At 36.2% G+C, this 14,596-nt stretch overlaps 1 protein-coding gene and 2 pseudogenes across 20 annotated transcripts in view; 1 reads left to right on the top strand and 2 right to left on the bottom strand.

Annotated features, from left to right (window-relative positions):
• The window catches only part of MARCH1 (membrane associated ring-CH-type finger 1), a 612,422-nt gene that overhangs the window by 518,059 nt on the left and 79,767 nt on the right, over positions 1-14,596 (bottom strand). The gene's annotated exons all lie outside the window — the stretch shown is intronic.
• LOC111742208 lies at positions 6,631-6,751 on the top strand (annotated as a pseudogene).
• On the bottom strand, positions 9,448-10,993 carry LOC105294505 (annotated as a pseudogene).

Consider the following 14,596-nt stretch of genomic DNA (forward strand, 5'->3'; position numbering starts at 1 on the left):
CACAGAAATACACAATGAAAATGAGGTGATTTTAAAGCACTATAAGATCTTTTTTTATTTTATTTTATTTTTGAAGCACCATAAGATCTTAAATCAAAGACAGATACAGAATTTTTAAAAAGATTTTCAGTAACAGATAAAATGGGAAAGGTTTCCACTTAAACTCCTTTCACCAGAATCCTTATTTACCTCAGCGGTGTTGAGACTTGATGAAGAAAAAAAATGTAGTTTCATACTGAAACAAGTTTTATTATACCTTAAGTCAAGCTGAGGTATCCATACTTTTGTAAAGCCCTATTCTGTTTTTCCTGCTACATTTTGTCTCATTTCCCTTCATTCACAACTCTTGTCTCCCCACATGCCTTAAAGAAGGACAATTAAAACTTTTCCTCTAGGTTTCATATTTCTCCCAAATCACCCTCTTCTCATGTGTAAACTTTCCAAGAAAATATACTTGATTATATCCAGCTTAGTTCCTGTCTTCTCTACACACAAGGACTGTGGAAATAGTCCTCATTTCCCTGTCCCTCAAATTCCAAATCTTAGGATAGTACTACAGAACAAAAATATACAAAAGCATCAACTCACGCTTTAGAATATTACATTTTACTTCATATTAGTTCTAATGTATTAGATCCACTAAAAAAGTACATATATTTCAGGAAAACTTTTTAACCTAACCTAAAATTTAGTCCTAGTGTTTTTCCCGTCTATGATAAGTGCTGAGATCCGGAACCTCCTCAGATAAAGTTTAAGTTGTAGTTTACTTCTGAAGTTCTAGTTTAATTTCTTTGCTGCTCTTTTTTCTCCACCAAAGCTAAAAGTTAACTCTTAGTGAACAAACCCAGTTATATGCAGAATTTGATATAAAGAAAATCCATTTGTTCTTTTTGCCTCCTCCCTCCACTTCACATCCTGGCTTTTTACATAAAAGAAAGCTGCATAGCTTGTTTTCTATTTTTTTTCTATTCTATTTTACATATTTGCATACTTACATATTTTACATGTTTACATAGCAGAGGCAGCATTGTTTATGTTCTATTTTTTTCTATTCTGTTGTTTGTATTCTATTTTATGTATGTATTGTTCCCTGATCTAGGCGACAATGCCCTCAAGACCAGGGTCTTCCTGATAGTCTGAGAATTCTGGAATTTCGTACTGAAGCTCGTTTCAATTACTCTTTCTTAAGATTTACACTGATCAACACAAGCAAAGAGACATTTAAATCCTTGATCCAAAGTAATGATAATTTTATTGGCTCCAAATTTTATTGGCTCAAAATAACATGCATTAATTAACTATCTCACATACTTTCTGAGGATCAGGAATTCAGAAGTGGCTTAGCTAGGTGGTTCTAGCTCAGTCTCTAATGAGTATGCAATCTTCACCTACTCTCTCCCTTAGTCGTTTCTACCTTTTTATCACAGAAATATTCTACTTAACCTTACTTGCTTTATTAAATGTCTGTTAGAATGATAAATAGTCTGTGCCTATCTGTTAAATTCTCAGAAGAATCTATATTAAATATTCTGTCACGTGTTGAATCTTATGACTCAAATAGATTTTACTTTCACTAATTCATTACGGGATCTCTCTTTGGAGGGTGGCAGAGGCATAGATATAAGAAGGTTATTCTCAATAATTTTTATTCAATAGTTCCTACAAAACTCCCCCGAAGTATTGTTGCTTCTGTTTCAGGTTCTCTAGCTGATGATATAAACAGTAACATTATCTCAGATATTTATAGGAAAAATAGGCTATTCGAAGCAATAAAACAGAAGGCTTTTAGGAAACATTAAGGAATTCTTCATATTGATCAAATTTTAGAAATGATTTTATACTAAAGATACAAACTCAGATGAAGAAAACACACATACCAATATTATATTATCTATAAGATGATAAAAATATTTAACATATTTTTAAATATTGTTTAAGAAGTCATTCTAACATGCAAGCCAATTTTAATGGCTTATTATCTGAAAGATTCATAACAACTGAATAAATGATTATGAAATTTCCTCCAAATAATCAGTATGGGTTTTGTGGAAAGGCAGTGAAATATATTTTCTTTGCTTCAACACGGAAATTTATAAAAAATGTTTTATCAATTATTATGCCTCAAGTCAAAAAAATATGTCACAGCAGAATAAACCATAGAACTGAGAAATATTTTAAAGGATTATCAATATTCCATTTTAATAATATATTTAAATATGGACTACTTAAAAATACAGTCAATTCTTGTCGTTCGCAGTAGTTATGTTCTAACCAGTCACTGTGAGTAATGACTTAGCAAATACTGAGCCATTGTTTCTAGGGGAAATACTGGATTAGGTTCCTGCAAGTATCTGGTCACATCTCCATTAACTGATCAATAAATAACTTTGTTTTATATCTGTTTCTGTTGAAAGTCACCTTATTTAATATATATTGTTGCTTCATTAATATTGAACTCATGGTCAACAGCACCAAAACTCATGCTTGAATGTCACTTATCTAACACACATATTTTCTCTACAAGGCACATCACAGCTTTCCTGTACTTGAGAATACTGGATAGCACTTCATCACTATACTTGGGGCCATTTTAAACAGTGAAATCACCAACAAAATGCAGAAAAATGGGGAAAACTTGGCACTAAATACCTTGCAAGAAGGAGACTGTTCACAGCCTGAGACTGAGACAAGAAGCGAAAAAGTCCCCTTGTTTGACCTCAGCTGGAAACATGAGCTTCAGTGACTCAAATTTTTTGCTTCCTCATGCGCGTGGGCAATGGTGAAAATGCCGAGTATTGCTTTTGGAGTTACAAATAAATAAATGTTAGTGAGTAGGTAAATTCACAAATACAGAATCTGTGAATAATGAGACCAGAGCTAGAACACTTTTCAAATGATGACTTTGAAATTCAAAGATAGTAATTTTTCTCTGACTCTTACAAACTGGGTCAACTTGATATCTTCCCGACCACGAATGCTCCTTTTTGAGCCTTCCTCCACTTCACTGGTCATTGTCTATCTCTGTCAGCTGCATCCCAGTAAATTCACCTTGGCTTCAGCATCATACAACTATTCCACCTTCGCAGCTCTCATTTGGTTCTTAAAATTTCCAACTCCGAGCACCTCTTTCAAAGAGAGCCAGCTCTCTATATTCTAAAAGAACATTTTACTAGACCATACCATGCTACTTAATTGTTATTTATTTTGTTCTATTTACAAATCTTTGAACAAATCATATATCTTCTGATATGACTTCATCTCCCTATTAGCCCTTAATTCTTTAAAAATTTGGCTACTATAGCCAACACCTGATTAAAGTTACAGCCTTTGCTGACACCAAAAATCTCTTTCCTGCCAAGTCGGACGGCTTTGGCTCAGCTCTCATTTAAACGTGAAGCATTTACTTACACTCTTTGATACTTCTGATCACTCCATGAACCATGCCTTTCCTGCTTGTTTGACATCGTTTGAGTTGCTACTGCTGCTCTCTATAACCATCTCTTTTTCTTCTTTCCCACTATTGACAGGTATTCCTGACACCAGCAATATTCTAACATTTTTACTACCTTGAAATAAACTTCTAGGCCCCAGATAAAGCCTCTCCACCCAGCATGCCAGGTCAGCAAACTAAACTTCTTTGAGCCTGTAAATGTTCCACTTGACCAAGAAACACAGTATATCCAGTAAAATAATCCCCAAATGCCAAACCTACTCTGGGCTCCATACCTACTTCCTTGTTCCTTCATCTTTTTAAATAAGCACCAGTATGCAGTCCCCTCCAATCACTCCTTTCTCCATAGTACCTCTTCTAATGCTCTACAAAACTCACTCTTGCCCAAAATCCCTTGGGGAGAATGCTCCATTGCTCCTGAAAGACTGTACTCCCCCAACTTATGAATTGCTTTCTCTTGAATAAAGAACATCAAGCCTGTTACTAAATTGTTTTAGTTTTGTCATTTTGCTACAACCCGCAGTATCATATACATTTTATATCATGACAGTGCATGCACACACATGCAATCATAAAAATATCTGAAATAAGTTTACAAAATAATTCTTCTCTTTAGTAATTGCAAAGCGCTGTGATACTACTTTTCTATTCTATTACATTTGTGAAGATTAATAAACAGAAACCTGGTTTAAATTCAAGTTGGAAGGGCCTGTTGGGGGGAGATTTCACACCCTAATACTCATTGTCAATTACCCCAAACAAAGATGTACTTTCCATCTCCAACAGGAAGATGTTTTTCTACTCTACAATCCCAGCAGGGAGAAGGGGGATCTTTTCTGGCCCAGAAATCAATGAAAGACCGTTACAACTCAGCCAATGAAAAGCCACTACATTTTGAACTCCCTGTTTTCTCCAGTGGACTCCGTTTACAACAGGCCCCCCTGAACTCTCTCCTTCCCTCTATAAAAGGATGTTCCTCTCTTCTGTTCTCTGGATATGCCAGTTTCCACATTAAACCTTATGTCCTGAATTGCATTTCTCTGTTGTTCCTACATAAATCCGTTTTGCTGGAGAAATATCTGGCTATTTATTTAAGGTCCATGCATTCTTTTTTTCTTTTTAAAAATAATGCTTCTCAGACAGTGCTTCTTTTTCCCCTTAAACCATGCCTTCGAAATGCAGCTCAGTGTTGTGTGCTTGAATTAGAAATAGGCCTAAAAGTTGCCAAACTATAGCACGAAAAAAAAAAAAATTAAATTCCAGGCATGGAGTCTTTACTAACATTAAAAAGGACAAATTAATTTCAGAATATGGATTCTTAGAAAGACTAAAATACAAACCTATTGAGACGAGACATCACTTGTAAAATTCTTAATCTTTTAGCAGGAAATGAAATGGGACATCTCTTGCAGAGTTAATCTTTTTAGTAAACCTACTTAAGTTTTCTTCTCTCCTTTCTTTGGAAAAAGGCCCTCTCCCTCAAATCCTAATAATTGCCCTTGCGACTCAGATCTTCTGGCTATTGATAAGGGTATCAGCCCATTGTTAAGCAGAAATGGTGTTAACTCAAGCAGGGCCCTTACAGTCTGAGGGTGACGGGACTTTAAGCCAAAGGTCTTTCTTTTTACTCTTTAAAAAACATATTAACCAAGCCTGTTTCCCTTTACTCACTTAATTGGCAAATCAATATTAGAAATTAATAGATGTATGATTTAAATAACGAGTTCATATCTTCTTTTCTTTGTCTAGGGACTGAGGTAGCACTTGAGCAGGAAACCCAAGACCCCACCCTGACTGAGGCAGAAAGGGAAAGAGCTCCATGAAACCCCTGTAGGCAGGAACTACAACCACGCTCAGCAGGAAGCAGATAGGGAAGAAGAGACCTCCTATCCCTCAACATCCATAACTAATAATAAGGGGGTTGGTTCATGGCTCTCAGGCAAGAGGTAGGCAGGAAAGTTAGAGGGTTTTGCGTCTGCCTGCAAAGACACTGAGGTCATCCTATTTTAGAAGGGGTCTGCCCTAACCTGCCCACAATTAAGTAAAACAGAAGGCATTTTTTTTTACTCACACAAAGAAACCAGTAGGCAGAGATGTAGGTACCAGTTTCAGCCAGTCACTCGCACCTGCGCAATGAAGAGCCCAACAATCTTCAATTCACCTGAGCCTCTTTATACCATCATTATAATATGATGCATGTGCCCAGAAGTTCAGTAATGTCATTATAACAGACTGAATTCTGGGAACAAACATGCGCAGAAAGCAAAATGATGAATCACTCAGTCCTGTCAATCTTAGCGGTCAATCAAGGAAGCCCACTCCTCTAAGAAAAGTAACCACCCACAGCAAATAGGGATAAAAACCCCAAAGGCTTTGTTACCAGGACTTTGAGCCATGCTTCCTTTGCTCAGGCCTCCTTCCACTTCTGGAAGTGTCCTTTCCTTTCTAATGAAACTTTCCTTTTCTACTGTATTTTGGTGTCTTGCTCAATTCTTAGAGACAACAAGAACCTGGACAATGTGCCAGGAGAGGATTTTCACTCTCTGGTGACAGAATGATTCTAGAAAACTATTACAAGTTCTCTATTATAAGCTCTAAGTAAAACTATACATAGAATCAATATATATAAAATCAAGTAAATATTAATAATTTCCCAATTTTTACACTAGAGATTCCATAGTCTTTTCTTGAAAGTAATTTTCACTGAGTGAATAACTGAGTTTAATTCAAAAGCAAATTCAGAAAACCCAGGCACTTGGGAACCATTCCTCTCTACCCCAGAAGTTACTAAGTATTAGAATGGAAAAAGAGCCAACAGAGAAAAAACTTAGTAAATCCATTAGAAAGTTGAATCAACAGTTGGTTAGCTTTATTCATAGTGACATTTTATAGATTATGCATACAAAAAGACTTGTTTCCAAATGAAAAACATACCTAAACCCTAGTACTTAAGTGCAATTTGCATTAACTTTACAAGAACTGAGTCCTGCATAAGACATTCCTTAACATTACATTTTGATCACTACTGTAGTAAATTCGTATTGATTTATACCTTTAATTCTTCCTCAGAAGGTAGATATGAAGTTAAATACTATCTAAAAAGAGGTTTAAAAAGTTCTCCTTATCCCATTGTATGGTTTTAAGAAAATATGGTTAAGAAAGATATTTTTAAAGTTAAAGTCTATGGCCATGCTACCCTGAACAAGCCTGATCCCGTCTGATCTTGGAAGCTAAGCAGGGTCGGGCCTGGTTAGTACTTGGATGGGAGAGACCACCTAAGAGGACCAGGTGCTATAGGCATTAAAAATAAAATAAGAGATTGTAAGCTAATAAGATCCTTGCAACCTGTGAGGTCAATCAAGGGTTGCCTCATCGTTAAAAAATAAAATAAAATAAATATTTTAAAAAATTAAGTTCAATATTACAATTGAATATGAAAACAGTGTTACTAAATGAAATGAAAAGAAACCATGTCTTTAAAAAAATAATGTGCATTTATAAACATAAAATAAGAACTTCATTAAGAAAATTCTGGTCAAATTTGCTATTTATATTTCTGGTTAAATGAGGGATTTGCTATTAGTGTCAAACCTTTTATTTCTTAAAGCTTTCCTGTCATCCTCCCTACTTTGCAGCCTGAGAGTCTATTTAAATTGCATGTCAATAAAAGTGAATGAGTTCTGAATGAGGAGAAACTGCAAAGTGGCCATATCACGATCTAAGTATGTTAGTTAGCTTTACTGCAAGAACTTTGGAATATCCATTTCATTTGGATAAAGACATAATTTTACTTATTTATCAATGCCTGCCCATATGACAGATACTTAAGGCCTTATTGTAGTTTTAAAAAACATTATTTCCAAATTTACTAATCATCCAATTTTTTTTTTGAGACTTCAGTATCTGAGAACTTTTTTTAAAACTTCAGTAGTATGTCATAAAAGATGCATGCTTAGAGATCTTTATCACGTGGTTTAACATGACTACCCTTAGGCAGTCTTGACATCTTTGATTTTCCTGCTGGATTATAGTAGTGTTCAGATTGCTTTGTCAGGGAGCAGTACACTACCAGTGATTCAAACATGCTTTGAGCACAAGAAAGTGTTTTGAAAATTTGAAAATGCCTTGCACTTAGAGACTTCGGTAATCCATCTAAATCATGAGCCCATCAACGTTACCAGTAATAAAACTATGACATCTTTAGTAAGCCCTGATGCTAAAAAAGACCATCTCTTGAAAACCTGAAACCTCACAGATTTTTCTTAACAAAGTATGTGTATGTCATGTTCTTTTTCTCCATTTCTTTGACCTCCCTAGCAATTTTACATAACAATATTGATGTCATATTGATGAAAATCTTTCTGACAGCAAGAGAACATTCTTAATTGAACAGTATTATTATCTTAACAGAAAGCATTTCTTTCCTCCATATTTTGCATTGATAAGTACATGTTTAAATATAGTAAGAAAGCATATTTGCTTTAAATATTTATGATGTGATCACAGCTTTTCATTAATTCAATAAAGACTCTTTGAGTACTTTTTAGGTGCTAAGCCTAGAGGTAGTCACCGGACTTACAGGACAAGTAACACAGATGTGGTCATTTCAAGGACTGTACGATCTCAAGGAACGTATGCAATAACCAAGAGACTGTGTTAAGGGTGGAAAATTTTCCAGTGAGCCAACTAGCTAAGTCAGCTACAGGGAAGAAATATCTTTAGATACCAGAAGTTGTCCTACTTGCTTGTGTGTGCTTTAGGAAGTGTATTGTATTAGATATGTAGATGGGCAATGTCTGCTTCTGTAATCCATTTACTTGTCAATTAAGGGTGTTGTTCCGAGCAAAGATATGCTAAAAGCCAACTTCCACTTCTGTAATCTGCTCGCTTGTTCAGGAGACCACCAGGATGTGGTCTTGAGCTTTATCAGCTGCCACCTCTGAAAGCTCGGGGCTGATCTCCTCTAGCCCTGCGTGGTAGAGAGTCAGTCACCGGCCAACTAATAAAGGCTCATAATTAATCTAAATTGGCTCCGTGGGTCTCAGAAACGTTCGCGCCATAACAACTGGATTCCTGCTCCAGCTCTGCTACCAATCAGCCATGTCGCTTTATCCTTGTTTTTTCAATGATGTTTTTCAACCTCATTTTTCGTTCACAAATTCCCAAATTTTTCTATTAGAAGATCAGTAAACAATTCATTAGATATGACTACTAAGTACCAGCATGAGGGGTAACTTGAACATGTTTTAGTATTATATTGGGTTTTACTTTGAAAGAACTTAAGCCATTTTTAGAGGCAGTTTTCTCACAATGAATACTGGTATCTGAACAAGTTTCCAGGACCAGTTCCAATGGAGACTTTTCATTCATCTTGTTTTAAATGTCTGCATTGTTTGAACTCTGCTTCCAGATTACTGAAGCCTCCTGGGTTTCTCTCATCACTCTTACTGCTCATTTTTTTTTTTTCCCCCAAAAGGTCCGAAGTTATAATGTCTTTAGTTATAACTGTCTAATACAATTATACCATTTTCTCTTCTAAGAATTAATGTAGAGAGAAGACAAAATAATTAAAAATGTTAATCATGCCACAATCAGAGACTGTAATGTGCTGATCAGCTCTGCAGCCAGGCCTGGAGGACACCTGTAGAACAAAGGAAGATTTCTGCTGGATTGTTAACAACCCATTCCCCACACCTGTGAAGGGGAAACAGGAACCAAGAGTCATTCCCTATGGCTAAAACCATGGGGAACCATTGGATTAAAGGCTGGGAACCGCCAGCAGGCCTTTCACTCTATATATTACCTTTTCATGCTACATATTCTTGCCCTTCTTCACTGTAAATCCATATCAAAGGAAATGGGAATGACATATAAACTGAACACTCAGGGTCCCTCTCAGTGCCTTTTTTTCTGTCCGTCTCTCTGCCACTGAGATAAGACCACACTCTGTGGAGTGTTAGTCCCATTTCTAATAAATTTTCCTTTTGACTCTAACTTTGGCGCGTGTGTTGAATTCTTTCCACACTCTCTACCAAAGGATCCTCTTCTCTCAGTGCAGGGCTTGGTCTCCCCTTCACTTGGAGAAATTTGCCCTTTCTTGCATCAAAGTTATCTCATAATTTAAAGGATGACATGGCTAAAGAGAGATATTTAGGAAGATATTTCTAAGCAGAATTGAATTTAAGTCACTTCCAAAAACTACATTCTATCCTTTTTTAAAAAAATTGTAATATCCTATCTAAAGGTACACAAAAATTAATCAATTGCCTTTATTACGTGACTGTAAAATATCAACTCTACTGCCTCCAATAAAGAACCAGTAATTATTTTTATAACATTAAGATAAAGTCATCTGTAAAGACAATTTCAATTGAGATTTTCAAGTACCTATGACTAATCCATTATAAACAAGTACCAATCTTAAAAACACAATTCCAGAGTAAGTGCAGTTAGAGTGAGTACAGATACGAAAGTACAATTAGCTCATTGGTTATGCTATGCCAAATAGATGAAGAGTAAAATTGATTTTATACTGTGGGCCTATATAAATAAATAAAATCCTATCTTCTTTCCCCCATATGTGTACTTAAATTTCTTGTACAAATAACAGAATACTCAATTCCATTCACTTCAACAAGACAAACTCTAGAAAGATTGGAAAGAGCTGATAATCAACTTGCAAATTTATGCTTCTTTTTTCTACTTCTATTAATTTCTTGAGTTGTTTAACATAACCAGGAAAATAGTTTCAGTAAATTGAGCAGTTGAAGACTCAAGTAAAGACTCAATTATCTTTAAGAACTCTGAAAAGTTACATATATCCCACACTGCTTTTGGTTTCTCATTTCATCTTTGCTTCAAACCCCTATGCAAGTGTCTTCTATTTTTGAGCATCCTGTGAATTTTCAGCATCCTTTCTGGCTTTTACAAAGTTGTGGAAGGCATCTGCTTTGGCAGTGTTTATACCAAGCTCTCAAACAGCTAGCCGGTTGCCGAGTTCCTCAGCCTTTGCAATATTCCACTCTTCCACAGCCCAGTCCATGCTCATTTCAAGGCCCAACTTGTCCTTTTTTTCCTTTTAACAGTGGGTTCGAACCTATCATTCACTCCAAAATACTGAGGAAGCTCCTTACTCTGGATTTTACTTGAGGACTGTTCACTGTGAGATTCTTCTTCAGTCTTTAATTTACCTATTCTGGGGCATTTTCTTTTTTTCCTTCCGACTCTTGAAGGTGAGATTTTCTGTTTGAAAATTTTCTTATGGAATTCTTGAAATTTATTCCATATATTTAAGGGAATTCCAGAAGGATATTCTTCATGTGCATTTACATTTGCTTCTGCTTCAGTTTTTGATCCATGTGTAGGACAACTTAAAATCTGTTTTTGACATGTTCCGTCTTCTTTATCTTCCTGTAAATTAAGTCCAGAGTTCTGTAATGTGGCTTCATCTTCAGAATTCAACTCAACATCACTTTCACTTAGGCCAGGAGATAGCAGCTCACTCCAGATATTCCAGCCAAGAGCTGGCTGCCCAACAGCCATCTTAGGATGGCTGACCCACACCCCTACCTCCCACCTCCTCCCCCTCACAACTCCCCCTGCTCATTGTTAATTGGATCTATCTCTTCTTCCTCTGCCTGACCCTTAATTCCTTAGAAAAGAAGTGCTCCTTAGCCATTAGTATCTTAGGTTCCACCAATCACTCTATCAAAAAATGTCTGTCGCTATAATAGAAATTTTTACTTTTTATATTTTTCAGTATTTGTACAAAAGTTTTCATTTGATATTTTGGCCCAGTAGTCATTAAGCACACATTGATGCTCTGAGTTCAAGCCTCAGATTAATGATTATTTGGCCACAACCATTTGTTAAGGTGATACATGACAATCGTTTGTTAAGGTGATACATGTTTGAGGTTTGGACAAGAAACCTCAAATTGAGAAATTCCTCTTTTCTATATTGGGTTCAGCAGAAAGCAGAGCTTGAAGTATAGACTCTCATACACTACTATTGATAAGGAAATGAAGTCCAGGGCAACACGAATGCCAGACAAAAGGAGCAAAAGAGGGCATAAGAAAGCAATAATATGAAGATGTTTTATCAAATTGGCCACAGCTAAACGTGACTACAATCTCATAGGATTGTCTTCTGAGTAGCCACATGAACTTCACTGTAGGACATTCCACCTAGAGGGGAAAAGGGAGAAATTTTTACCTACGTCTCCCTTTTCCAACTGCTCAAAGGCTTCTGTAGGTCAGGAATTTAGACGGTGTGCAGTATGGCTTACAACTAGTCTGAGGTGTCTGGGGCCACAGCTGGTAAAACTTGAAGGAATGAAGGCAACTCAAAAAACTAGGTCTAAAATTATTTGAGGGCTTCTTCTTTCATAAAGTCTGGCATTGGAACTGGGATGATATAAAGGCAGAGCTGAGCCAGGACTGTCAATGCTACATGTGGCCTCTCGGGGTGACTTGGGACTCTCCGGATGAGCAGAGATTCCCAGAGGGAGAATTCTAGAGGAAGAAGAGTAAGTGCTCCAAGAGACCCAGGCAGAAGTTGCGGGACTTCTTCTGATGCATCCTGGGAACTCATGCCGTCGCTTTGGGCACGTTCTGTTGTTTACTAATGAGCCACTAAGACCAGTCCAGATTTTAGGGGAGCAGAATTAGACCTTCACCCCTTGATAAGGGAATGGCAAAGTCGTATTGCTCAAGAACATATGCGATGTGAGATGTTGTTGAGGCCATAATGAGAAACACAATCCAGCCATATCATCCAATGATATGCCACATTTAGTAAACATAAGAAGTCACTGGCAAATAATATCATATTCTTAAAGATCAAGAAATTAAAGTGATTTGCTTATAGCTACACTAAGACCAGGACCTAGAGAAAATTAACAATTGACCTATATTATGGCTGCAATATTACCCCATGTATCAAACTGAGGCATACAATTTTGCCATTAAACACTGGTGGAAGAGTATGGTTATTTAGTGACCAATATACTTGACCTAGTAATGTAATTCCATGAGCTCTTTCTCTAACTCTGTTATTAATTTTTCTTTGTGACCTTGAGCAAGTCTCTTACCATCTTGGAGTTTCAGCAGCCACGTTTAATAAAAGAATCAAAATATACACATCAATTCCACAGGGTACTGTGAGAGCAAATGTTCCATCATTAAAGCTTTTTATGTGTCTGCATAGTAATGGCTGCATGATTACAATACTATTGGTGACAGTGATTCTTGGTATAAAATGCTTATAATGCTTCCCTTAGAAGATAATTTTTGTGCCCCTCAGCTTTTGCACCACGTTATCAAAGGTTCAAGTGAATTATCAAGCAGCTTCTGAAACTCAATCTAAATTTCCATATGCAAAATAATTATTTTATATGTCAAAAGGAAAATAAACAGAACAAGATTTAATGAATAATGATTTTAAAGAAATTCAGTGGTATACTCTGCATTGTGTCCTAGAGATGATAAATTGTACAATATTTACCACTAGCCATGTAAGTTCAGAAAAATATTAGTCAAAAAAGTAAAAATATATTAGTGGGAAGGTCTGATTTTAAAAGTAATTATTACTTGTTTCTTTATATGTATTTCTTCCTGCCACCAGGAGGACTAAAAACAGTAAAGATCACAATATACTATACTGTTTTGTATACAAGGACATAAGGAAGCAAAATCTGCCATACCAAAATGTGTCCCTCTGGCATGAGAAACATTTTATTTTTAAGAAACAAAAGATGCAGAAAGAACCTTTGACCTTCCCCCAAACTGCCTAAAAGAATTTAAGATATAAGGCCTGTTCTGAGAAGAACTAACACTGTAGATAACCACAGTATTAACATAAACTAGATATGGCAGATGGGGAGGAAACTCAGAAAGCCTTTTTGATCAAAGTCCTCTCTGTGATCCACTGTCTCTAGGTGGGCCAGCAAACTTTTGTTTGCTAAACATAAACTCTTTTCATCTCCCTGTGAATTGCCTTACTTCCTTTTGAAGTCCCAGACCCAAAAATGGCATGTATACTTCATTTTGCCTTACTGTCTTTGGAGTTGTCATGCTTATTTGAGTTCTCCATGGGTAAGTATTAAAATTTGATTTTTTTGCTGTCAATCTGAATTATGTCATTTTAATTGTTTGGCCATAAGAACCAAGAGGGAAAGTAGAGGAATATTCCTTTCCCTCAGAAGGATGAGGAAATTTTATATTTCATAATAAATTCACTGGGATATATAAGTAAGCCAAACCTGAGCCCTTAAGAGATTCTTCCTATTTTTCAAAGGCAAGAGTACGTACCAAGTGTTGCTGGCATTTTGTTCAGGAATGGGTGCAAGAATAAATGGATCGACCTTAATAGTTCCAAGTACAGAATTTATCTTTTCAATTAAAGGTAAATACTTTCTCCTCCCTCATTATTCTCAACTTGCTAATAACAATATTAACAACAACAAAGCCACAAACTATAATCACAGCACATTTATTTCAAGTACATGTATGTTACATGTCAGTAATCATCATCTGTATTCCATTTCTATGATGTTATTCTTTCAGGTTTTATATAAGACTCTGGAACGATTTATAAACAAAGTGTGGGAGGAGCACAGGCTAATACTATCAGAATTTTAAGTGTCTTTCTTAGTGGGAAAGATCATGGATTCATAAATTTCATCACTATTCCATGATGATATCTGAGAATTGTGTGGCATCACTCATCACAGAACCTTAAAAAGCTTTCAATTACATGATCTTCTTTTATCCCACCATATTTCTTGGGTTGGGAAGATCTAGAATATCTCTTCCATTTAACAGAGGAGAGGTACGAGGCACACAGAGAATGAATGACCTCATAGAAATGGATCGTGCATGTCATAATGAAAAGGCTGGATCTGGGCTTCAGTGTGGATTCCGCTGCTTCTTTTTTGGACAACTAATCTAAGCTCTGGCAGCCTGCTGCCCTTCTTTCTCTTAAGTCTAACCTGAGGGTGAGATACAGCTCTAGTATCTGAAGTATCTCTGCCTACTCTACTCCCTCTTTAGAGCATAAAATGACACTCAATAAATATTTGTTGAATACATAAATGTGTGAATTAACAAATGAATGAGTACATGAAAACACTGAGACTAAAATTCC

Source organism: Pteropus vampyrus, unplaced genomic scaffold, assembly GCF_000151845.1.
Source record: "Pteropus vampyrus isolate Shadow unplaced genomic scaffold, Pvam_2.0 Scaffold88, whole genome shotgun sequence".
Classification (NCBI taxonomy): Eukaryota; Metazoa; Chordata; class Mammalia; order Chiroptera; family Pteropodidae; genus Pteropus; species Pteropus vampyrus.